Source organism: Petaurus breviceps, unplaced genomic scaffold (genome assembly GCF_028583685.1).
Source record: "Petaurus breviceps papuanus isolate PSGF00001 unplaced genomic scaffold, PetGlider_PUasm1.0 66, whole genome shotgun sequence".
In the NCBI taxonomy this organism is placed as follows: domain Eukaryota; kingdom Metazoa; phylum Chordata; class Mammalia; order Diprotodontia; family Petauridae; genus Petaurus; species Petaurus breviceps.
Genome location: NW_027186442.1, coordinates 1236279 through 1261919, shown reverse-complemented (window position 1 = coordinate 1261919; position 25641 = coordinate 1236279). Strand labels below are relative to the sequence as shown.

The 25641-nt window shown below is 37.0% G+C and overlaps 1 long non-coding RNA gene across 1 annotated transcript in view; it reads right to left on the bottom strand.

Moving 5' to 3' along the window:
- The window catches only part of LOC138173858 (uncharacterized), a 121803-nt gene that overhangs the window by 27422 nt on the left and 68740 nt on the right, over positions 1-25641 (bottom strand). The window contains exon 3 of the long non-coding RNA XR_011171550.1: positions 7612-7738. This is a non-coding gene — a long non-coding RNA (uncharacterized lncRNA). The remainder of the gene's footprint in view (positions 1-7611; positions 7739-25641) is intronic.

Sequence of the window (25641 nt, the reverse complement as noted above, 5' to 3'; positions counted from 1 at the left end):
AGATGGGAAATGGAGCAACTTGTGTAAAAAAAATTACAAGAATTCAATCCCAGATTCCCTGACTCCACATCTAGTGCATTTCCCTATTATAGTAGGCTACATTAATTAAACATAAGGATTCATCAAGCTAGAATAATACATAAGTGTGTAATGTGCTTTTTTCCTTTGAGTTGCATAACACTTTGAAACAGTAAGTACAAGTAGTAAGATTCCCATTTTAAAGAAAGAAACTGAGGTTCAGAAGTCAATGGAAATAGCAGACCCACTGACTCCTGTTCCAGTGCTCTTTCCATTACACTGGAGAAATATTCTGTTTCCATCTAGGCACTATTAAAAAATAAAGAGAATACAATAACTATGTTTAAGTAGTGTATCATCTAAATAACAAACACGATGAATTATCTAGTGCCAGTTCTGCCTGGTAACTCTTCTTCATTATTTATTTTAAAAAATTTAACTTTTGAGAAATTTATTTAACCATCCAGGGAATTTTTATTTAAAATGAAAAAAAAAACATAAAAACCTATTTGTGTGCTTGACAGCAGCAATGAGAGATAAAGCAAGATGGGTCATTCCTAGAATGCAAAATACTTGAGCTAAGGGGAGAATTAGAATTATCTAGTTCAAAATGCTTTACTTCACAGAAGAGGAAACTGAGGCTTAGAAAGGTTTTTTAACTTATCTAGAGTGACAGAGCTAATTAATGACAGGCACAGAATCAGATTTACCGACTAAAGTTTACTGCTTCTTTTTTCCCCCAACGTATTGGCTTCATATGTATAAAACTGGACTAAGTAATCAGGGAGATGTTGAAGCTGAATCTGAAGATTTGCAATTAAGCCTTGGTTCTCATACTGCCTGGCTGTGTGACCTTGCCCAAGTTTCCTTACCTCTCTCAGTCAGTTTCTTCATCTGTAAAATAGAGATAATAAAGCTTGCACTATCTTTCTCACAAGTGTCTTGTAAGGAAAGGCTTGGTAAACTATAAAATGCTCGAGGAGTGGAAGCTATAAATTATTTTCACTATTATTCTCCACTCTGTAGCTATGGACATAAATTATGAAAAAAAAAAGCTAGGGCATAAAGAGGGAGGAAAGAGAGGAGTCACAACAAATAGGCAAAGATAAAGAATGAGACAGAGCTTTCTCCTTCCATCTAAAGATGGAGGGGGCATATGTATTGAACCCCTTTTCTGGACCTTGGTTTCTTTGAATGCTATAAAGAATAGGAGATTTGGATTTAGAAGGCCAAGGTTTCATACCCAGCTCTCTCCACTGATTACTATGTGACTTTTATAAAGTCTCTTTATTCTTCTAACCCTCATTTGTAAAATGGAGATAATAAAATTTGCAATACTCACACTGTAGGTTTGTTGTTGGGATCAAATGAGACCTATAAATACTCATGTAGTCTATAAATAATATAATGTAGTCTATAAATACTATATGAACACAAGCTATTGTCAAGCTATTGGTTATAAAATGGAGTCAATATATTTTTTTGTCCGATCTGCCTTCCTTCTTCCATAGGATTGTTTCAATCAAGCAATAAATATGTATTGAATGTCTTTAAGTTGGGTCATATGTGCTGTGAGTTATACAGAGATGAATAAGCCAGTCTATGCCCTCAAGGAACTTCGCAGCCGGCAGGGGAGCTATCATGTGGAAAACAGAGTCCAAGCTTGCACTTAGCTTTTGGATTTCAGAGGGAGATCACTGAGGATTGCAGTGATCAGGACAAACCTGAGAATGTACTTTAAAAAGTTAAAAGATATGTGCAAATGTGATGGTGATTTCAAGGTTAGCATCCTGACTGTAATCATAGCACAAATTCACCCAAAGGGCTGGGAAGGGAGTGGGGGGAGTTGCTACAAAGAGATAATATTTATTTCCATGCTCTGCCAAAGGACTGGATTCATCATTCCAGTGGTGGTTGACAAGTAGCACTCTTGCTACCACACACAGTCATGCACACACATGTGCACAGATACATGCATGGGCCTGCAACATGTGAATGACACTAAGAAGTCAGTGAAGAAGATTGGGTAGGTTGGATAACCATGGAGAAAAGACAGCCTGGGTTGTGAGGGAGGACATTAATGTGGCTTTAACTTTTGCTCTCCCCCAAGTCCATTAAAGCCAGAAAAAAAATTAAAAAGCTGAGGGCTTTGAAGAGGGTATGATAGGAGTGGGGAACTCGGAGGAAAGTCCTTCCCACTGTGTAGAAAACTGATTGTAACCACAAAGGTTGCAAGCTCCCTTAACAGAGAACTATACCCAGGGAATGCCTCCCTATGGTGAAAATAGTGCTTGACTTGGATTCACTGGATTCAGGAGTGGAATTTGGAAGGGATCTCAGCTTCCTTCTTGTCCAAAACATACACTAAAGGAATCTTCATTATGACACAGACAAAAAGTAGGCATTCTCTGCTTAAAGACCTTCAAAGAAAGGGAACCAGCACTAATTTCCTTGTCTGAATAGATCTAATGGAGAGAGTTCTTTTTCCCTGATGAATTTCAGTTGGCCTCTGCAATCTGCTCCTAGTTCTGCTCTCTGGAGACAAATAGAACAGATCTAAACTTTTCTCCACATGACAGCCATTTAACATCTTGAAGACAGCTACGCTGTTCTTCCTTGAGTCTTTTCTTCAGGCTGAACATGTCCAGTTTCTTTAACTAATCCTAACATGACATAGACTCATAACTGATCACCATCCTGGGTCATCTCCTCTGGATACACACTAGCTAAGAATCGAAGTTCTTGTTAAACCATGGCAACCAGAACTGAACAGAACATTATAGATGAAGTCTGATGAAGGAATTAGTGGACCTAATACTTCCCTATTCCTGGAAGCCATACATGTCTTAATGTAGTTCAAGGTCACAAGTATTTTTTTTTTGACAACTACATCACACTACTAACTCATATTGAGTTTACAATCCACTAAAACCCTGAGATCTTTTTACAGAGAAACCACTATCTAGTAATGCTTCCAGTATCTTGTACAGAGGAAGATGAATTTTTGTCCTCAAGTTGCAGGCCAACCCTGACTCAAGCCAAGTTCAAGTCTAGGTTTAGAAGGAAAGAAGACACTAATCGACCATATAATAGTTAACAAAATGATGTTTACTTAGCCAGAGTTTGGAAAACATTTTCAGTAAAGCGAGAGCATTGATACAGTTGGGTGAAACTACCCTGGTTCTGTGTTGGCCAGCTGGTTGATTAGTAAAAGGCCTGAGTAAAGAAGTCATAATTCCTCATCTACTATCTATTAAATCTAGGCTACAAGGAAGCTATGCCAGTGGTCTATACCTTAGTCTATGGGGTCAGTTAAGGAAAAGTTTTCCAAGTCTATGTGCTAGCACACTAGGAAAAAATGACCATCACAAAACTGATAAAACTTTGAATTTGTTCCATTGAATTTTATCTTACTGGAGATTAAATGCTCACTGTTTTACTCTGACACACTCCATTTGGATACTAGTTCTGACATTCTTCACAATTTTGCGTCATATAGGAATTTGATGAACATGTATTCTATGCCTTAAGATATTAATAAAATGTCAGATGGCATAGGGCCAAGCACAGATCCTTGAGAGACTCCACAGAAGCAACATAGACTCTTCTGTTACATTGACAATACATGATTCACAACTCTACCAAACAGCTCCAAATCCCCATAAATTGTATTATCAACTAACCAATATCTCTGCATGTTCTTAACAAGAATAGTCTGAAATATTTTATCAAAAATATTTTTTAAAGTCTGGCTTAAAAATATAGCCAAATCTCCCTCCCCCATCAACTTCTTTAGCAACCCTATCAAAATAGGAAATGAGGCAAATAATATAATATCACTTCTTCTTGATGAAGCCAGACTTGTTCTTTAGAATCACTATTTCACTTTCTTTCTTTCTTTTTTTTTAAGCAATTGGGGTTAAGTAACTTGCTCAAGGTTATACAGCCAGTTATTTCTGTGTGTGGTGCTGAGTATCTGAGCCCGGGATTCAATCTCCAGGTCCTCCCGACACTGGAGCCGGTGCTCTTACTCACTGTGCTACCTGGCCGCCCCTACTATTTCACTTTCTAAATATCTTCCAAACATCTCTTTAATGATCTGTTTTAGAATTTAGACAGGAATTGAAATCAAGTTCACTGACTTTAGTTTGTAGACTGTTCTCTTCCCTTGTTTTAAAATTTGGGTTTTTTTTCCTTTTTTTTTTTTTTGCCAAATTTTCCTTTTTATTATTATGAACTTAACAAATGTGAGAATCTCTACACACACACAAAAAGATTGCATATGAAAATGCAAATCTCCATTATGTCTATTATATTGCTTTTATGTAACAAAACTACAAATACAACACAATAGTTCTGAAATTATCCTCTTATCTGTGTCTATATCTTCATTCTGTTCTCTTCTGTGAATTTTTAACCTGTGCCTCTACATGTATTTTTGCATTTTTTCATTATTTTTCTAAAATAACCCTTTTATAGCTCTATTGATATCATATTGAATCTGTATTAATTTAGGTAGCATTGTCATTTTGGTAATAATTTAATAATTAAATTCTATATGTTGGTGAAATGCTTTATAGTTGCATATGCATAGCTTCTCTGTTTCTTGATAGACTCTTGGACATTTTATACATTCTGCAATTTTTTAAAAATGAATTTCTTTTTCCATCTTTTCCTGCTGAGTTTTGTTGGAGAGATACCAAATGGCTAATGATTGTGTGAGTTTATTTTATATAGCCAGTTACCAAGATGAAGTCATTATTGTTTCAATGAATTTTAGTTCAGTTTTAATATTTTCTCATTAAAACATTGTGATCTGCAAAAGGTAATCATTTTGGTTCCATATTTTTCATTTATTCCCTCATTTTGTTTTTGCCTTATTGCTATAAGTAACATTTATTTCTAATACTATATCAAATAGTGGTGATGATGCATATCCTTGTAGAAGTGGTCAAATATATTTTTTTCATTTATGTGGAGTTTTTATTTTGCCATAATTATTGTAATATTGAACAAACTTTGTATTCTTGAGATAAAGCCCAGCTAGTCATGGTGTGTAATCATTTTAATATGTTGTATCCTCTTTTCTAATATTTTATTTAATATTTTTGTATTGATATTCTTTAGAATATTATTCTATAGTTTTCTTTCCTTTCTTTATATCTCCATGGTTTAGGTATGAAAGCCATATTTGTTCCATAAAAAGAACTTGGGGTGGTTCTTTCTTTTCTTGTTTTAGTAAATAATTTATGTAATGCTGAAGTTAATTATTCATTGATTATTTAATATTAACTTATAAGTCTGTTTAGTCCTGGATGACTTTTTCTTGAGAGTTTATTAATAGCTATTTTATTTTTTCTGATATATTAGTAAAATTTCTATTTCTTATTCTTTAATCTACATATTTTATTCTTTTGTGAATATTCTACTCCCACTCCATAATTGTCAGAGATCTATCACATCTAACGTTGCTAAAATTCTGTTCAGGTGCTTAAATACTTTCAATATTTTTTTGTTGAATCTCTTTAGTTCTGAAAGAGGGATGTTGATGTCCCTGAATTTGTTCTAAAGTTTCTTATCATATGATAATGTGACTGATTTTTGTTTGACCCATTCTATTTTTCCTGATAATCCATTACTTGGGTAATGATTTCTACCTTCTGTTCTAAACTGTTCATCCTCCTTCTACTTTTCCCTTTTATCTCATTTATTTCTTTAAAAAAAAAAACTCTTACTTAACTTCTTCCAGGTATTCTTGCAGTCCTGTGGTCATTTTTTTTTCTTCTGAGGCTTTGCCTCTACTTGTTCTTCTTCTGGGTTTACCTTTTCCCAGTATCTTAATTCAGTGGTTTTTTTTTTTCCAATTTGTTTAGTATTAATCCTATTTACTTGTATCTCCAGCCATCAATTCCTTAGTTGGGTTTTCATGCCAGACTTTGCCCCTTCATGCACCCTTGCATGGCAGAATTATGTCTTATTTGGTTTTATTTTACATTTGAAGGTTTTCTGAGACTGGCTGCTACCTCTTCTGCTATTTCTGGGCTCAGAGGTCTAACAAACTTCAGGCTTCTCTATAGTATTAGAGCTTCAGGTTTCAAGACCCAACAGATTAATTCAAATCAAAGTTCTTAATGTTCCCTTGAAGCATACGTAACCAAAACATCAAAGGTTTCCAGCCTTCTAGGGCATTCACAGTCATATCAGGTATCAGATCCTCTTAGATTACTGGACAAAACATTGGAATGCTTCAGGCCTTTTTACCTAGGCATACTTGGTGCCTACCTGGTGGCATCCTTCTCCTAGAGCTTTAGGGTTCTGGTTTTCATTCTATGTAGTAGTGGGAGATACTTTTTGGATTTCTTGATCATCATTCTATGTGGTGCCCTTCTTGATTTTTGATTGAGTATATGAGAGAAAGCTGATTCTCATGTAATTTTTTTTACATTACCATCTGAAACTGTAATTTTCCTCAAATCTTGTGACATTTCTCTATTTTCCATGATGTTTCAAAGTGATAGTGGGAATTGATAATTAATTAATTAAATTATGAAATGGGGAAGGCACACCTGTTTTTTTTTTTGAGGACTCACCAGGAAAGGCAGTGGGAAGACTGCAATCACACTTTAATCAAGTATAGAGGGTGTAAAGGGGCAGAGGAAGGCACATAGAGTATAGAGATGTGTTATATAGAGTGGAACAGAGGCAGTGTGTGGACAGGGAATGTGGTAGTCAAAGAAGACAGTCAGTGTGGGAAAGAGGATGGGGAGGAAGAAAGGCACAGTGAATCACTCATGTAGCCTTGGATAAAGTTAGGAGTACTCAGTAATTTGGATTCAATAGAGATAGGAGAGGGCTCAGAGAGAAGGTGCTTAAGGCCTCATTTTTATAGGACTTTTTGGGGGAAACAGACTGACTTTTATCTGTGTCACCTTCAGGTTAATTCATTAACATATTCAAATCATCTCAAAGTTGTCATTAAAACTTTAAAGTTAACGTATCTGTGTCATCTCAAAGTTAACAGCGCCATTTGGTGTTCTGCTGGTCTTGCTATAGATGTCTGGAACTTATCTGAGATTTAAGTGTCATAGGACCAAAAGGCCCAGGCAACAAGGTCTTGATTGCTTCCCCTGATTTGGCACATATTGAAGGATGTGATTTTTGGTTAATATATAGACAGCTAGTAAATTGTGCTACTTTGATAATTGGCATGTTTTGTATGTGGCTCCTAGGTTCCCCTTTGTAATCTTATTTCTCACTATTGCTACTTTAAATTAGTTACTTATAAACTTCCTTCATATACTGACTACAAGGGAGGTGGGATGGTGAGAGGGACCAGAACAAGATACAATTTTAACACACAATGGATCAACAATCACATTGGCCAGTTATTTCCATGCTGGAAGATGTACTTCATTCAGGGTCAGATGGTGACTTGAATTAATCTTGGGCAACTAAGTGCTCTCTTGTATTTCTTTACTTAATCCTATAGGTATGGTCCTATAGTCTAGAGCTGGAAGAGAAAAGGTCATTTAATCCAACCTCCCTTATTATACAAAAAAGAAAATTGAGATACCTGAAAGACAGGTGACTTACCCAATGGCACATAAGTGATAAGCATCAACACAGTATTTGAGTCCAGATATTCCGACTCCAAAGTCAATGTTCTCTTCACTGTATGATACCAGTTACAAGTGATTTTTCCACTGCAAATGGCATTCTCCTTGGCAAGGGAAACAAGAATTGGGTAATTTTGCTTTCTGTTTGTTGTCTCTTATGCCATCCACCTCAACCAATGGTTCTGTCTTTTCCGTGATACTTTTTTTCTCCCACTATAGTTCCCAAATACCTCTTTTGGTGTCCTTAGCTTTTCTTGACAACCTTATCTCATTCTGAGCTCTTGTTTTCTTGACTGTTGTTGCAGGACCATTCCATAATCTTATATTAATCCTGTTACTTGGTCTTGTTTCCATCTTCTATATTTCTTTTTCAAATCCAGGTTACTTGCTAAGTTCCCTGGGTGTTTGCATTGGTCTCTTCAGGCAAATTCCATTTTTCCCTATTGGGATTATTTTCATTTCTGTCTTTAAGATTTCTCATCCTTGAGCATTTCCTATCCCTACTGGGTTGATTTTCCCTTTTACATTTTACCCTGAGATCCTACCTATATTCCCTTTGAGGTTTTTAGCATCTTCTTTCCCAAAATCTGAGGTGCACATCAGATCATACTTAGATTTTCTTTCCTCTCACAAAAACTCTAGAAGGGAGTGGTCACTTCCTCCATAGTGCCCATAATTTTCATTTCCTCCCTATAAGAATCAGATCTAAAAGACAATTTTCCCTTGTTCATACCTGTACCTTGAGAAGAATGAAAGTGTCTCTAAGGAAAGTCAAGATGTCATTAATCTGCTTTTGTTAAAGAGAGACAGAGAACTGATGTCTAGATAATCGAAGTCCCCCATGACTACTCCATCATATCTTTGTGCCAGGTTTGGGATTTGTTGCCCAAACTCTTCATCTATTTATTATTTTTGTCCATTTTGCCTGTAGCATATACTTCGATGACAAAGTTATTTCTTTGTCCTTCATTGACCACTTAAATACTCTCCATCATGCTTATCCCTTCTTGCTCTTGGATTTTCTTGTGTGAATACATATTTTAAATATACAATAGTATTTCACACTCACATACACACATCTTTTGTCTATCCTATTTCTTTTGAATAAGATATGTCCATCTGGAGCCATGGTCTAGTCATGGGTTTCATCCAAATGCATGTTAGTAAATGTTTAACAATTGTCAGTCAAAAAAAAATGAACACATACCACATTTTTAAGTTTAATCTGTCAAATTAACATTTTCTCATTCAGTTTCTTAAGTCTAGACAATCAACAAAACAATAAATAAAGTCTTGATTTGCAGTGTTTTCTTGGATATAAATACTCTCACTGAAAGTTTAACAATCAGCTCTGAAGAGCAGGTTGTTGCTTGCCCTGGCACACTCCTGGTTTCATTCCACCATGTGTCAGTGATATCTATGAGGTCAATTTTGTGTCCTTGCATTTGAACCACTAGTTCCTCTTGTTTGTCAATAAAACTGAATGTTTGTGTATGGACATTTGAGATGGAGAATTTTACTACTGATTCCTTCCTTTTTTCTGTGTCTCTTGTGAACTTCTAGGTATGTCAGTTGCTATTTTCCTTCCTTCTTTGTAACTATTCTCCATGAGTTCTTGCATAGGCTCTCTTCTTCCTATCTGTGTGTCCTTTGGATAAGTCATTTAATGTCCCTAGTCCTTAGTTCCTTCAAAATGAGGAAATTCAGAAGTCAGGCTAAGTGACCTCAGAGACCCCTTCTAGCTCAAGAGCAATTATCTTGTACAACACAGATTTTATTTAAAATATTTTTATTTAGGAAGATTTTTGGACTGGATGGGATGAGTCAAAAGATCTGAATTCAAATCTCCACTCTTTCACTTACTCCAAGTTGTAATTATAGATGAGTTATTTAGCCTCTCTAGACTTCAGTTTATTCTGTGAAATGAGGGAGTTGGAATGGTCACATAGGTGAAGGAGAGTAATATATACTAATGCTAAGGAAAAATGGAATCAGGTACTGAAGAGCTTTAAATGCAAGAGAGTTGTTTATATTTTATTTTTGAAATAATAGGGAACACTGGAATTACTGAGAAGTGGGGGGTGACATGTTCAAACTTGAATTCTAGGAATATCACTTTAGCTTCTAGGTGGAAGGTATATTGGAACAATGAAAGACATGAGAAATGAGTCAGAAAGAACAATTAGAAGGCTATTACAAGAGACCAAGAGAGGAGCAATGAGGAAGCCTGCACTGGGAAATGGCTGTGTAAGTGGAGAAAAGAGGCTTGTGAAGAGTAATGTAGAGGTGGTAATTCCAAGATTTAGCAAGTGATTTGCTACATAGGTTGTGAAAGTACAAGGAGTCAAGGATAATACACAAATGTGAACCTGGGTGACTAGAAACCTGGTGACTTTGAAGAGAACTATTTCAGTTGAGTGGTGGTTGAATACAGATTGCAGAGGGCTTTAGAGGGGAGAAAGTGAAAATAACTAATGTAGACAGCTTTTTTCAAGTAATTTAGGTAAGAAAGGAAGGAGAGATATAAAATTATAGCAAGGATGGTAGGATCTATTTATTTTTAAGTATTGAAAGAGATTTGTTAGTATCTGTAGCCAGGAAGGAAGTACCCAAGAGATCATGACATATAAAAGATGCTATGGAGAGTTTTGTTTTTTGTTTTTTTTTTTTTTGCTGGAGAAGATGGGAAAAGATAGGTTCAAAGATAAATACAGAAAGATTAACCTTTCTGAAGTGGAGAGCTGTTTATCCACCGTAGAATTGAGTAAAGGAGATAGTAAAGAATAATGTCAAGAAGCTGTGAGATGAGGAGAAGAGAAGAGAATAGCTTCAATTTTCTGGATACTGAGACTACAACAGCAGAGAGGGCCAGGAGATGGGGGACAATGAGAGACTTGGAAAGAGTAAAGAAGGTTTGAAACAGTCCCTGTGCTGAGTTGAATAGAGAATCAATTAAGATTGAGATAGCTGGTTTTGGGGAGTAGAGGGTGCAGTAGACAATGAACAGGGCTTGGGGACAGGAATATCTGAGTTCAAATACTGCCTCAGAGACTTATCAGGGCAACCCTGGGTGAGTTATATAACTTCTCTCAGTATCAGTTTCTATAAAATGATGATAATAATAGCACCAACTTCATATGGCTATTGTGAAGATCAAATGAGATAACATATATAAAGTGATTTTCAAGACTTAAAGATCTATATAAATGCTAGTGATGATAATGATGTGATGATGATAAGGAGGTGAAGGATAATGGAGTAAAAGGATTGGCTTGATTCAGTGGGGCTCAATTGAGATTAGATAACCTAAATTTGTAGTGTAGAGTCAGTGTGATTATGTGATTTCCTCTAGCAGCAAGCACATGGGGTGGGTGGGAGAAAAATACTGGTGCTGGGAATAATGCAATGCTGTGGTTTGGCAAGGCATGAGTAATAATAGAAATGGAATTTAGGGCCTCTAGAATAGAGGATGATGTAGACTGGAACTGGTTAACTAAAGTGTAGAGTCTGTGAAGTGAGGAGAGTATAGTCTGAGCAGGAGTAATGGCCTGGTAAAGTATTAATGGGTAAAGGGATTGAAAGTGATAGGGAGGGGCAGTTAGGTATACAGTGGAGTGAGAACCAGACCTGGAGTCAGTTGAAATCTGACCTTAGACACTTGCTAGCTGTGTGACCCTGGGCAAGTCACTTAACCTTGATTGTCAAGAGAGGAAAGTCTTAGGGCAAAATGAAATTAAAATTAAGGCTAGTAAATATAATATCAGAGTTCTTGATTATGGAATTAGAATACTCATGGGCCTTGGAAAAATCAAGCGTGTGACCATCCTTATGTGTACATAAGGTAAAATGAAGTAGTCCATGGGAACTGGACAGATTGAGGAATTGAAAGGTTAGGGTGTTTAAGGAAAAATCAACATATATGTCAAAGTCCCTGAGTATAGGGACACAAATTGGGGGTGAGAGGGAGAACCTGAGCTAGACATTGGTCTTGTTGAGAAATAAGGTAGAATGTCCTGGGTTTCAGCTAGATAACAGCCATCAGGATCTAGATTGGGAAATCTGAATAAAGTTAACCTCAAAATGAGAGGTTACTGAGTAATGTCTTGAAGTGGCAATGTGGAGTAGGTAATATTCTGTTTCCCCCTTTTGGAAAAATTAATCAATTACATTGTATGAGAGAAGGTAAAACTCGTGCTGGAAAAAGTGGTCAGGGATGCAGTGTCATCAAAGGGATCTAGGTCTCTGTGAGATCCAAAAGATGGAGTATGAGAGGAAGAGGTCTAAAATAACAGGAAATTTGTTGGATCTTTTTAACTTTATTAGACCTACAGTCTTGCAGCTTTTCTATGTGCAAGTTCTTGCTTGGCTAACAGAATTTTCTAGCGTTTATTTTGGCCCCCATAAAGTTTTCATGGCCATCTCTGTGAGTTACAGTTTCAAGTCAGTTGACTCCAACCTGCTTTGTGACGACAACTTGAGCTCACAGTCTTGTGACATCCAAAGGTTGCCTAATAACAAAATGCCTTTGTTCTCCCCACGAAAGCATGCATCAAGAATCAAAGAAGCAAGAAAAAAGGGAATGTTCCAAGCTATTACTGTAACAATCCAATTACAATGCCTATCAAACTTAACTTCACAGGTTATAGCTCCTAATTGCCTGACAAAAATTGACACTTCAGTCGCAACAGCATAATATAATCAGAGTCCAAATTAAATTTGATCGTGGGTAGAAAACGATGCTATCATTCGGTGGCATGGAAACAGGAGATCAACTAGCATGATATCAGGGATCAGAAATGAAAATTATTCATTAATGGCAATGGTTTTCTGATAATGGAAATGACACAGTTCAGACGGCTTCGTAAAAACACTATTAATTAAAAAGATGATAGACCTAACAAGCCATAGAAACTAATAGGAGTTTTATTTTTTATTTTTTTTATTTTTTTTGGTAGGAAGGGGTAGGAAGAGTGCTTGTTAAGGTGAAGGATGACAATGTTTAAGACCAGAAATTTGCCTACTTCCGTAGAAAGTATTTCATTGATGATGGACTGAGTTCATTGGCTCTCACACTAAGCAGCTTTCTCGAGGGGACTATGGTTGAGGAACATAAAAAATGTCTGAGGCCATAATATGGCAATGCAGTAAGTGCATATAGTGCGAGCTATAAAAACAGAAGGACCTAATCCATAAAAAGGGGGGAAAGGATGCACAAGGGATTTTTTGCATACTGTAAGAAAACAAGTAGAAAGAGAACTGGGTTTTGGTAGTTATTTTTTTTTCTCTCATCTTCTATTCACAACTAAGGATCAGAATCAAAAAGGCACAGAGGTACCAGGAGACACTGGCATATTCGGGGAAGCCCAAATTCCAGCTGTAAGTCTTCCTCCCTATTACATTCCCAGCTGTGTATATTTTTATGTGCCCCTTAGGAATTTCTAGTGATTCACTGAAAGAGTATCTCTTCCACTGTATGTGCCTGTCATAGCATTGTTTCTTACATACAGATTTTAAAGAACATGAAGATTTTAAGAAAGCAATTCAAAGTTTAGGTTTTGCCTTTGCATACCCTTTCCCAACCAATCTAGTGTCACCTTGTCCAAGACTGTATGTGTGTATATACGTATGTCTGCATATGCATGTGTCTGTATACATATATGTATGTATATATACACACACATGTATATATACATTTATGGTTATGTATAATGAATATATGAACAAATATATAGCAATATATACATAAATAGTAAATACTATACATTGTAGGAAATCAACTATAGCCTATCCATACTCATATGTTCATAGTTTTAGACCCGAAAGGAACTTTAGAAAATAGAATACAGAATTTTCAAGATGGAAGGGAACTTAAAATTCATAAAATAATAGGACGTAAAAGGTAGAAGGACCTTAAAATCATAGAACATTGATTGTTGGAACTGGCAGGAGCTTTAGAATCATAGAATGGAGAATGTTGAGAGTTATAAGGGACCTGGTAGGTCATCTAATATATTGTCCTCATTTTAAATACAAGGAAAATGAGGAGCAGAGAGGAGAAATAACTAGTTGATTTTTTAAGTGAATAAACCTCTAAGTGGATTGTCATCCTAAGTTGGAAGTATAGTTGTTATTCTAGAAATATGAGATTAGGAAATAATTGTTTACCAATTAGCTATTCATTTTTTGTGGGCTAAAACTAAGATGGTGTTGATGTAAAGGACTGCACATCAGCAACTTCTATGTAACATACAGTCTAAGTTGACTAGGGCATTCACAAATCAAGCAGTCAGAAAGCTAGCATGTTTCAGAGGCCAGACTTGAACCTAGATTTTCCTCTCTCCAAAACCAGTTTTAAATCTACTATTCCATATTGCCCCTTCCGAAAGGTATCAATTAACACATATGGACATCTTTCAAGCAGATGTTGGATATGAGTACTTGTTGCGTAGTGAAGTTCTACTATATGGCAGACACTGATGGAGAAGATGAAGGCAGACAAAGAGATATATGGCATAATCTCTGCCATTTGGGAATGTGCAGTCTGTATTGCCAATGTGAGGTCCATAGCAGCCACTATGAATATTCATGTGTATTTCCAGGTTAAATTCACAAAATATAAATAGCTCCCTTCCCCAAAGGCAAAACCAAAATGTTTATTCAGATACCAGAAAGCCAATTCCACAATGGTAACAAAGAAGGTTATACACATTACCAATCCAGGGAACACTGACATCCCCAAGCCTTTCCTCAGTTAGACCTCCCCACAAACAAGCTCCCTTAGGCAAAATTCCTCCCTCTCTCACTCATTCTAGCTGCTCTGCCTCACTCTTTCTTCCTGTTCCTCCCTTTCCGCTCTACCCATTTGGCAAGCTCCTCCCACCATGGGCTCCATGAGACTCAAGTTCCCTATAACTCAGGCAACATCACATCAGTCAGCTGGGCCCAAGCTCAAAGTGGGTTACATAGGTCCATTAATGGCAGGAAATTTCCCTTTCCTTTGACATTACACAGTCATATACACACATATACACACACACGCAAGGTATACATGCACAGAAAGAAAACTGACTATAATCAAATATGCAGATGAATGTGTGATCTCATCAATTTGAGAGTTTTACCCAGTAATGCAAACTGCAACCTATTCATGCCCATCTATTCTGTGGTGCCCTAGTCAATATCTTTATATTAGTTAGGCAATGTACTTGCTAGAGTCCTTCCTCAATTACTCTTACCATTGCAGAAATTGCAGTGGTATGGCAAGAGTGCAGAACTCTGGCTGGCTGTCATACCACCACAGGACCAGCTCATATTCTCTTTTCACTAATTATTTCTTTGATGACATCTTTTACTTGTGTCCTTCAAAGTTTCTTTTTGATTTTATGCTACTTCAGTATTACAGACCTGCCAAGATTGCTGAAGATGAGAAAAGAATGAATTGTTCATGATCAGTATCAATTTTCAGTGCTCCCACACCCTACTTTCTCTGCTAGATATAATACCCAGACATACTTGTGACCATTTTCACCTTCCCCATCAGCTCAAACAATTCATGGGCAAGATCTAGGTGTTAGATTAACAATTAGAACTATTTCAAAGTGATATGCCTTGTGAAGGAATGCTTCCATTCTCAGGATATCTTTCAAGGAGATGTTGGATGAGTACTTGTTGCATATGTCATAGATGGAATTGATGTATTGTACAGGTAGTTGAGCTAAATGGCCTCTGAAGTTCCTTCTAACTCCTGAGATTCTGATTTTTCCTTCTTGTAAATCTATATGCATAAGTTTTCTAGCTACACCTTATGGAACATCTAAGCCATCTCCTGTGATGTATATATGAAAAAATGGAGCCACAGAGAAGGAAAAATAACTTGCCCAAGGTCCCAGAGACCATAAATTGCAGAGCCAAGAAATGAGGCCATGTTATTCTGAGTCCAAATCCTTCTTTGTTACTGGGGGATGGGGTGGGTTTCCTACCTCATCATAAAGCTTATAGGAGGTCTTTTTTTTTGTTCCTAATACTCTGTATCACTTTCAAATTTTGTTTCTAGGATCAAAGTTATTTCTTAAATTTCATATGATACCAACTGAAAACAACAACAATAAAACTACAAAAAAATGTAGCTAATAATATAGCTAACATGTTTAGGAGATAATGAATTGACTAGTCTAGTTGCTACAGAGACTATCATTCATTAGAGGCAGAAAACTAGAATGGATAGACTATAAGTATAATCAGCAAACCTATCCCTAATCTTTGGTTTAGGGATATAGTTTCCAGAACAAGACTTGTTTTGCTTGACCTCAGATAGCAGAACTAGAAACAATATGTGTAAATTGCAAAGAGACAAATTTAGGCCTGATTTAAGTAAATTTTCCCAATAACTAGAGTAATCCAAGAGTGTGATGGGCTACCTTGGAATGGAGTCCTCAGGCAAATACTGGAGGATCACTTATCATTTATATTATGAGTTGGGGATGAGATGCTCATTCAAATATAAGATAGACTATGTGACCTCTGAGGTCCTTTCAGTTTTGATGTGGTGATTTCATGAAAGTTATACAGACCATATCTAAAAGGTTGTGTGCAGTTCTGAACATCACATTTTAGGTAAGACATTGACAAAAAGGAACACATTCGAATAAAGACAACCAGAATGGGGAAGGGACCAGAGACTGCCATAAAAGATCAATTGAAAGAATTTTGGATGTATAGCCAACATAAAAGAAAACTCCAGAAGGTTGCTATGGTTGTCTTCAAATATTTGAGGGGGTCTTCAATGGAAGACCCATTAGATATCTTGCTAAATGCAAGAGGGCATAACTAGAAGCAAAGGGTAGAAGCTGTAGAGGAAGAGATTTTAACTCATAAGAAAATGTTTTGGGACTATCCAAAAAGAGAATGCATTGTATCAGAAAGTCATGGGTCTCCCATCACTGGAAAATTTTCAAGCAGAATCTTATTAAGCATGTTGCAGAGTATATTCTTTTTTTATAATATGGGAGAAACTAATTGATCACCAAGCTTCCTTCCAATTCTGTGATTCTGTGGTTCTCTGAGTCTTCATTTCAAATACCTTAAAGCCCTAAAGAGAAAAACATCAAGCACCCCATAAGCTACTGAATATTCTCTACTTTTTCTTTCTTTTTTTTGTTCTTAAAAACGTTTCAATGACAGAATTTTCTGTGTATACTTTGGATCGAGCTTACCTTCTTAGAGACTCTTGTTTGGTAAAGCAGATCAGAGTATTGCTGAGAGTGCTGGACCTCAATTCAGGAAGATAGATACCACCACTGACACCAATCATGTTACCAAAGGCAAGACCTCCAACTTCTTGGTGACTTAGGTAACTAAAATGTGTATATTAAGTTTATAGATGGCAATAATACAGGGCAAACTATGACCTGTGGGTTAAATCTTGCCTGGCTACTCTTTTGCTATGGACAACAAACCATTCTTAATTCAGGATCAATGCAAAAATACATCCTGGGCCAGATTTGGTTCAAGGGCTATAGCTTGTTGACCCCTATACTAAACTAATAAAATCAGAAATGAGTCACTAGGAGTAGGATTAGGAATAAACTGGCATGGCATTCTTTTGATATGAGTTTCAGTAAGAAGTATCAGAATATCCCAAGGTTTGTCTCAGAGGGAACACACAGGCATGAAATAAGCAGTATTAAAAAAGAAAATTGTGGACTTCCTCTTAACAGGGTTGTTGTTCAATAGTCAAGCTGGACGTTTTGAAAGTTGAACGTCTCATTTTACTAATCCTATTCCTTGGATGAGAAGAAGTTTCTGTACCACTCAAGAAAAACCTGCTAATAGGGGCACAGATACTCAGATGCTTATTGCTTGATCTCTGGGATGGACTTGGAAATAATAAGTTCCATCCATGCATAAGCTAGGGACCATCTCAGGCAAACAGAGATACCTACACAAGTTAGTCCATTTACATCACCATTCAGTTTCTTGAATTCAATCCTGCAAGATAAGCTTTCTTCATTTCTCCCCTAAATAAGATTTTCTGTCCCATCTTCCTACTCGATGGGCAAGTCTCTTTGTAAACAAGCACTGATGGAGGCTATATATTTTTAAAAAGAGCTCCAAGTTCTTCAAGTAGCTAGATGTAGAAGGATATTATAAAAGATTTCCATATTAGAAATAATTATTTTACCTCAATGATTTTAAGAATGACAATGTGGAAGGAAGGCCATTTGCCATGCATCTAAGAAACTAGCAGAAGCACATTGACATGTCTGTATTTAGTTCCCTTCTGTTGCTTCCTCTTGAGATGAAGATAACCTTGAGGTCTTGAAGGTTATACTCATGCATTGTAAGCCCAGGCAGATCTTTTATAGGCCCAGGCATCAGATTGTTTGCCTGTAATCCAAGACCCAGCCTAGCTAAGAGTTTGGAGGTACCCATCACCAAAGGGTTGCTCACCAGGGCATATAATTTGAGGGGATCATATAAATGAAGGAAACTTTCTGTTGGAAATATGGAGGGTGTGTAGTCTGTGCCAGTGAAGGTAATACCCACTCTACTTAAGTCAGAGATCTTTTGAAAGATATAATAATAGTATACTATACAATGGAGTTAAAGGATTAACTGAGATGTGCTTTTGCAGAGACTGAGGACCATTCCTGGGATATTCTCCCATCTCCTCTCAATCTCTTAAAGTTTTAGCTCTCCTCAAGTCTCAGCTCAAAGGCTAACTCCTAAACTAGGTCTTTTTCTACTCCCCCCACCTCCTGAATTAATTTGATATTTCCTTTGTAAATGTTTTGCATGTACTTACTGATGTACTTACTTAGGTCAGAGGTTTCTAACCTTTTCTCTCTCATGGACAACTTTGGCAGTGTGGTGAAACATATGGACCCCTCCCCAGAATAAAATCTTTAAATTCATAAAGTAAAATATATTATATTGCCTAAAAACTCCTACTCTAGTGTAATGTAAGCCCCTTCAGAGTATGCATTATTTCACTTTTGTTTGTGTATGATACTTTATACATCGTAGATGCTTGATAACTATTTATTCAATTAGATTGAATTAAACAAGAGACATGTGGAAAAAAGTTCTAAAAAGGCTAAAATTCCTTGTAGAGGATAGGGTTTGAGAAATGCTAGCAGATAAACTGTCAGATCATTATCAATTAAAGCCTGGAGGATGCCTAATCTGGTGAGTAAGAATAAAGGTTAAACCATATTATTGAAGATCAATGCCATTAACTAAATTATTTAACTTTTGCAACCTGTTGCAAAATATAAACAGAAAAATAACCAAAGAAGTTATGGATAATTAAGGTATTGAAATATTACACATTGGTTGTTGTCCTTCATTCTTAAAGATGACCAAAATGACACCATTATATTGGGGTCAGGGTACATTATGTCTGACTGAGGCTGATCAGACCAATATGACCTTGCAAGTCTTTATCACAAGTTGGACACATTGATTATAATTAACATTTGGAGTGGAGGTGTCTCTAAATTTGCATTTCTCACATTTCTTTTGAGCTATCTAATTCTGCTTTGCTCACAGTGTACAACACCTTCTTTAATGTGGGGCAGTCCTATACCAATGTTTCCCATGTTCCACAATTGATTCCAAAGTTCTTGAGAGAGAGAGACCTTGACAGTGTCTTTATGCTATCAGCATAAAACTCAATGTCATCTGCCATCTTACTGAGTCAAGAATCCTGCATTTAAGTTTTACTTGGACTTTACTTTTGGTGGAATTAAATGCAGCCTTCTTAGAGATAGATCAACTATCATGCTGGTAGACCCTTTGGAGTTCTCATTTTCATTTGGCAGCTTCTTAATTTCCCCATCATTTTCATCAAACCAATCTTGATGTTTGCAAGTGATCTGGCCCAGATGAGTAAATGCACTGCTTTATACCAAATCTCTGAAAGCTACCCACTGTTTTTTTTGCTACACTGTTGTCAACTATTTGTTGACTCAGCTTTCCCTCTAAGTTAGCAACAAATTGTTTGGTCTCCAAGAAGTGCTCTAGTCCATTGACATTAAGTCTTCTGGTAGTTGTCTTGCTTTGCAGTTGTTGCTTTTCTTAAATATAAATATTTGGTTTGGAGAAGATAAGTCTATGATCAGTCCAGCACCCTGTGCCACACATTGCCTTGGTTACTCTCACATCCTGTCGCTTCTTACAGTGACACAGTCATTAAATTCTAATGTTTGCCTCAAAGGTGCATCCATGAAGTTTTATTGCATTTAAGGTAAATAGAAGACAGTGACAAGAAGATCATGAGGAGCACAAGCCTTCAGTAGTAGGTGACCATTACTGTTGCTGTTTCCAACTCCATTCTTCCCAAGGACTTGCTGCCATATCTGATCATCTGTGCCTATTTTGACTTTAAAGTCACCCAGAATTATAAGCTTGTCCTCTTTTGGCATATTAATGATGAAGTTCTCCAGGTCTTCATAAAATTTTTCTTTGACCTCATCAGGGTTTGTCATATTGAGAGCATGCACCCTGATGATGGTGGCATGACACTTTCCTGCAAGTTGCAATCACATTGTTATGATTCTGTCATTCACTCCTTTTGGTAGGCATACAAGCTTGTTGACTAGATTAGCTTTGATTGCAAAACCTATGCCAGCTTGACGGCATTCCCCATCACTGTGATCACTCTAGAAAAAAATGTATCCAATTCCAACTTCAGTAAACTGACCTTAATTTGACAGTCTTGTATCACTAGGGGCTGCTGTTCGAATGGGATACCTACTGAGTTCTCTCACAAGTACTGTTTGTCTTTTAGGTCTACTGGATTTTGTGTTTTCCATAAGCCTCCACACATTCCATGTACCAATGGTGAGTGAAATCACACATTGCATTAAATATGTAGTATAGAGATGTAACCACTAAATTCAATGTAATCACCTCTAATCCCCTGAATCATGCAAAAACAGTTCTTACAAGTCTTAATAACATATTAATAGTACTTAGTATGGGTGCTTATATTTTCCATTTTTGTTCAACACTCAGTCAACCAGTAGGCATTTAACTGAGCATTAACTCTGTGAAAGACCCTATGGTAGGTTCTGGAGATATGAAAAATTATAAGATACAATTGTTGCCTCAAAGATTTTAGTTTATATTACCATAATAAAGAAGCAGGGCAATTGAGCTGTGGGCCAGTCAAGCAGTAGATCTTTTCACTAATGATGATGAGGGAACCAGACTCTCTTTTTTTCTTAGATTACCTATAGCCAGACTCTACAAGGAAGACAAGTCTAGTCATGTGGACCAGTATTTGTATTCTGGTCTTCGTATTGTAGTTCTGATTTATTTGCCAAGAAAAAGAGATTCAGGTGAGAGCTCTGTGTCCAAACAGGGTAGCCATGGGGGAATCTGATTTCTCAGGTGGTTTTCCCTGTGTTTCTAATTTGTGTTCAATTGTGTAATGTGTGTCCCTGAGAATAATTTTGTGAACTGGCCCAGAATGTAAGTTTCTGAAAGTCTTGGGCACAGGATACAGGACAAGGCTGGTCAGTAATGGCGCTCTATTGCCTGGTCAGCAGCAGCACATCCTTGGCAATATCTCTAAGTCCTACTCTATTCTCCTGAGCCAGAGGTTGTGGAACCATTGAAGTCAGAAGTAGCAGTGCCTTAACAACTGGGGAGACACAACAGACACAGTAATTACTAACAGAACAAGGCAATTTGTGCTAAGTGACAAATGAGTGGGTGCGTTCTGGGCCTACTGTGGCACAGATGCAGCTGAATGAGGATGGGGCATTGTTAGCCTGCTCTTGCCATAAAATGGAACTATACCAGTCTGACATTTGTGTGAAATGAACTCATTCACTGAGACCTGGTATTGCTCCTTCTGCAGTGTTACCTGAATTACCCCAGGTAGACATCCCTCCTTCTGACAAGCTTTGAATTACTGCCCTGAACTCCACCTTGCCTTATGGATTTGTTTACTTAGTGACTTGTCCCTAAGAATAGCATTTTTTTCTCTTATCTCTCCGTATATTGTCTGCCTTGAACTATGTTAATTATCTGTAATGATATGTGTGGTTAGTCCCATTCCCATAAGGATCCTAACCCTTATAGTTGTAGACAGTTTACATCTCAAGAGATATACATTCAATCACACAATTGTAGAAGAACTTGAATGCCTGGCCATGGAGTTTAGATTTTTATTTTGTAAGTAGCAACACTGAGAGAAATCTCTACAGATAAAATTGATATAATTCAAGTGTTTTGGTTCAATAAAAATAAGAATCCAGAGTTTTTTCCCTATTGTTATAGGAAGTGGGACAGATTACTATATAAAGAATAGCTATCCCACTCTCCACAGCAGCTATTCTAAACCTTTTATTTTCCTTCCTCAAATTTCCCCTGGTTTCCCCTCCCTGCACTTTCTTAACTGATAACTTTGCTTCATATTTTATAGAAAAAAAGTAAGACCACTGATATGAGTTCCCTCTTCTCCTTTATTCCACATCTCCTGTCACTCAGATGCTGTTTGCCATGATCTCCTCATTCATCCATGTCTCACATGATGGGACTCAATTCTTACGAAGTTTAATCCCTCTACTTGCTCAAGCAATCCCATTCCATATCCTCAAACAGATTGCCCCCCTATCATCCCAACTCTTTCACTTATTTTCAATCACTCCCTGTTTTACTAGTTCATTGTTTACTGCCTACAAAGATATCCATATTTCCACAAAGGCAAACAAATACATAGAAAACAAGTTGTATACAAGAAAAATAAACTAACAGAGGGAAGACACTAGAATTAAGAAGAGTTGAGGAAAGTATCTTCTAAAAGATGGCATTTTAATTGGGACTTAAAGAAATCCAGGGAGATCAGTAGTTGGAACAGAGGAGGGAGAGAATTCTGTGTATGGGGGACAGAGAAAATGTCCAGTGTAAAGAGATGGAGTGTCTTGTTCATGAAACAACCAGGCCAGTATAACATGATCAAAGAATTCATGTAGGAGAGTTAGATATAAGAAAATAGGAATAGTAAGAAAGGGCTAGGTTATGAAGGGCTTTGAATCCCAAACACAGCATTTTGGATTTGATCCTGAAGTTAATAAGGAGTCACTGGAATTTATTGAATGGGAGCGGGGGGGGGGGTGATATGATCAGACCTGCACTTTAGGAAAATCATCACTATGGGTGACTGGATTAAGAGTGGAGAGAGATTTGAGACATGCAGTCTAGACCAATAAGCCTGAAAAAGCCCTCACTTGATCCTTCAATCCCTAATAACAGATCATCCTGTATCTCCTCTGCCCTTTGTAGCTGAACTCCTCACAAAGGTCATCTAAAATAGACTGCAGCTCTTTTTTTTTCCTGTCACTCTCTTCTTAATCCCTAACAGTCTAGCTTCTGACTTCCTTCCTTCCACTCAACTGTTCTTGACAAAGTTACTGATGATCTCTTAGTTGCCACATCACAGTGGCCTTTTCTCAATACTTATTTTCCTTGATTTCTGTACAACCTTTGAAATTGTTGGTCACCTTCTCTTCCTCGATACCCTCTTCTCTCTAGATTTTCTGGACAACACTCTCCTCTGGTTCTCCTCCTACCTATCTGACCACTCCTCTTTTTTGCTAGATCCTTCCCCAGATCAGACTCTCTAACAATAAGTATCCCTCAGGTTTCTGTCCTAGCCTCCCCATCTTCTCCCTCTATATTGCTTCACTTGGCAATCCCATCAGCTTTCATAGATTTACTCTATGTTAATGATTCTCAAATCTACCTATCCTGCCCCAGATTCTCTGATGACCTCCAACTTCACATCTCCAACTGCTTTTCAGATATTTCCAAGTGGATTGTCCAATTGACATCTTAAACTCATTATTTCCAAAATGGAATTCATTATCTTTCCCCCTAAAACTTCACCACCTATGCCACTTTCTCTATTACTATAAATGGAAATACCATCCTCCTCTTATCTCAGGCTCATGACGTAAGAGTCATCCTGGCTTCCTCACTATCTCACTCCCCCATATCCAATTTGTTGCCTAGACCCTTTTTGCAACATCTCCCCAATCCTCCCCCTTCTCTCCTTTGCCAGGCTAATGCAAGCCCTTATTACCTCATTTCTGTGTTATTATAATAGTCTGCTTGTGAGTCTGCCTGCCTCAGGTTTCTCTCCCTACTCTAGATAATACTTTATTCAGTTAGAAAAGTGATTTTCCTAAAGCACAAGCCCAAGCATATCACCCCTACTCAGTAAACTCCAGTGGCTCCCTATTGCCACCAGGATCAAACACAAGATGCTCTGTTTGGCATTAAAAGTCCTTTATAACCTAGTACTTCTTACCATTCCAGGCTTACACCTTATTCCTCATTATGTGATCCCAAGACACTGACTTCCTGGTTGTTCCATGAGCAAGACACTCCATCTTTCGGCTCCAGGCACTTTTTTCTTGCCGTCCCCCATGCCTGGAATGTTCTTCCTCCTCCACTCCAGCTACTGACCCCCTTGACTTTCTTTAATCTCAGTCAAAATTCCATCTTTTACTGGAAGCTTTCCCTAATCCCTCTTAATTCTAGCGCCTTCCCTCCGCTAGTTATTTCCTGTTTGTCTTGTGTGTAGCTTGCCTTAGTTGTCTTTCTGTGCATTTTGTCACCCCGTCTGAAGTTCCTTGAAGGCAGGAGCGATGTTGTCTGTCTGTTTTACTTTCCTCTGTATCCTTAGCATGTAGCACAGGGCCTAACACATAGTAGGCACAATATGTATTGATTAATTAGTTCTATTATTCTTCCTTAATGCCTCTGCTCAAAAGCCGTCAGTGATTTCCCGCTACTTTGCCCACCAGTAAAGTTTAATCTCCACAACTTGAAAATTAAGGTGTTCCACAAAGTCTTAAAGTTATATTTTCAATTCAATTAAACACACACTTATTAAGTGCCTACTATATGCCAGGGAGTCAGTGCACCCAGGGCATTTATAATCTTTTAAAAAATATTTTCTTCCAATTACTTGTAAAAATTTTTAACATTTTTTTTATTTGAGTTCCAAGTTCTATCCCTCCTATTCCTTTCCCATCATTGAGTAGGAAAGCAATTTGATATAGATTATACATATGCAGTAGTGCAAAATATATTTCCATATTAGTCATGTAGTGAAAGAAAACACAGACCAAAAGAAAACCAAGAAAAATAAGAAAGTTTTTAAAAAGTATACTTTAAGCTGCATTCAGGCTCCATCGGTTTTTTCTCTGGGAGTGGATAGCATTTTTCTTCATGGATCCTTTGGAATTGTCTGAGATCATTGCCTTGATCAGAGCAGCTATGCCATTCATAGTTGATTACATTTATAGTTGATTACATACATAATTGTACATTAATGCCAATGCTGTGCACAATGTTCTCCTGCTTCCTCTCACTTCTCTTTGCATCAGTTCGTCTAAGTCTTTCCTTTCGAGGTTTCAAGAAAAAATCCTGCTCATTATTTGTTATAGCACAGTAGTTTTCTATTATAATCATTTATCAATTGGGGAATGGCTCTTATTTTTATGAATTTGACTCAATTTGGTATACATTTGAGAAATGAAGCTTTTATCAGAAACGCTTGCTGTAAAAAAAATTCTCAACTTTCTACTTTCCTTCAAATCTTGACTGCATTGGTTTTGTTTGTGTGACAACTTTTTAACTTAATGTAATAAAAATTATCCATTTTACATCTTGTAATGTTATCTCTTGTTTGATCATAAATTCTTTCCTTATCCATGGATCTGAAAGCTAAACTATTCCATGCTCTCCTAATTTACTTATGGCATCATCCTTTAAATCAGGTTCCCATTTTGACCTTATCTTAGTATGTGGTGTTAGATATTGGTCTAAATCTGGTTTCTACCAAATTGGTTTCCACATTTCCCAGCAATTTTTGTCAAATAGTGAGATCTTGTTCCAAAGCTTGGGTCTTTGGGCTTATCAAATATTCAGTTACTTTATTTATTAGAAGCTTACAATCTAATGAGAAAAACCAACACTCAAAGGGAAG